Below are 1,841 nucleotides of genomic sequence, written 5' to 3'. Positions count from 1 at the left end.
GTGCGCCACCGCTTCCGCAGCCTCTCCAACCAGGCGCTCGACGACGACGTGCACACCTCCACGCCGAAGAACGATAACGAGGTCTTGCAAAGGAATAGCTTCGCCTCAGAGAGAGGTCGCAAAGTGGAGGTCCTGCGGCACAGCTACACGGACTACACGAGGTGAGTGCCGCCTCCCCCCGCCTCCCCGCGCCGCACTACCGCCCTCCGCCTCCGCCCTGCGCCCTCCGCCTCGAGTAATGTCCGCCGCGTACTAATACAGGTTATGGGTGTAACTTCATGTTTATATTCTTTTTTCTGTTTTTGCGTCTTTTCTTGTTTGTTATGGATTTATCTCCTACTGCTTATTAAATATGTTCCACATGTATCAAGGTGATGGTTTGAGGAAATGGTTTTTAATGCATATACACTAATGTTTTTTAAGGATATGTAAATGATTTTTAAACATAGGCTTTAACTATATAAAATGTGTCGTCGTCTGGTCCTAGTTTGTTCCTCAAACAGCATACGTTTCGTTGCGAATTGTGTCTGTACATCTTGTTGTAGTGCTGTATAACGAGATGTATGTATGTATACTGTGTGCGTGACTTGTGCGTGCGCGCAGGCGGGAGGCGGCCGAGTGCGCGGCGTGCGGCGCGCGACGCGACGGCTCCCTGCCGCGCCGCGCCCCCACCGCGCGGTCAGTCGACACGCCGCACACCGCACACCGCACACCGCACACCGCACACCGCACACCACACACCACACTACACGCACTTTGTACTGCACACCACTCCACTGCGGGCTCGACATATTCGCTCATTGATTTCACTTCAAAGCCACTAAGTCCATCGTCCAATTTGCCTTGATATACACATCAATATTTACTTCTTAAGTTACTTGTAATATGATAAAACTTCGTGTCCAACATGTTTTCGTACACCTAAATTTTCTAGTATAAAATTTATTTCTCATTACATTTAATTTTCTAGGATATACTGGATAATCTTCAATAATACTGAATCAAATTATTCTTGGTAACGCGTGGACTCGTCCTAATTTATTGCATTCAATGCCACGTACACGCACAATAGTTAGTGTCCGCAGTGGATACCACGCCCACACACACACTGCGCACGCCCACACTCTGCCCACGTTTGTCTTGTCATAGATGTTGTCAGTGGCCACGTCGCTTCTCGCCTTTGCCTTCCAGGTGTTCTAGTGTTATAGTCGCCATATTATTTTTATTTGACAATTTACAGTGATTTTTGGTTGCAGCTTAGATTGTAATGTTATTTTCTGTTCTTCTATGATTTAATTTATCCCCCGATTGCCTGCGTGCAATAGACGTCGACTCAACCCTCCACAATGTCTTCATATTGCTTCACTAATTCAACGAGAGAAGCAAATTACAAACTTTGGTGTATGAAGAGACATTTGTATTTCAATTTTGCATGTGCCAACTTATCATACTGTAGATACGGCAGATATAATAACGCGTTGAATATGTTTGCATGTGCTTTGCTGAATCTTAAATCTGCATGCATTTTTATGTATCAGTTATGTTTTTATGTGTGTTTGTTATTTGTTTTATATTTTATTAGCTTTATTATTTACCAATGCTAAGTTTAATGAAGACAAAACGAGATAAAAAATAAATATTATCTCAATAAGAATAGTAAGAGATCTAAAACTTCGAAGACGAAAACGAGAGTATCAATGTCATATTTTAAGTTGCTCGTATTTATTTGTTAAGGTGGTAGCATTACTGTAGTGGCCCTTACTATGTAAACGAGTGCAGTTATACAAGTCGCGGATGCACCGACAGGAACCCGTCGTCGGGCTCGCTGACCGCCTCGGCCT

The sequence above is a fragment of the Papilio polytes genome, unplaced genomic scaffold (assembly GCF_000836215.1).
Source record: "Papilio polytes unplaced genomic scaffold, Ppol_1.0 DF821845.1, whole genome shotgun sequence".
In the NCBI taxonomy this organism is placed as follows: Eukaryota; Metazoa; Arthropoda; class Insecta; order Lepidoptera; family Papilionidae; genus Papilio; species Papilio polytes.
Note: the sequence above shows the minus strand (reverse complement) of the source record.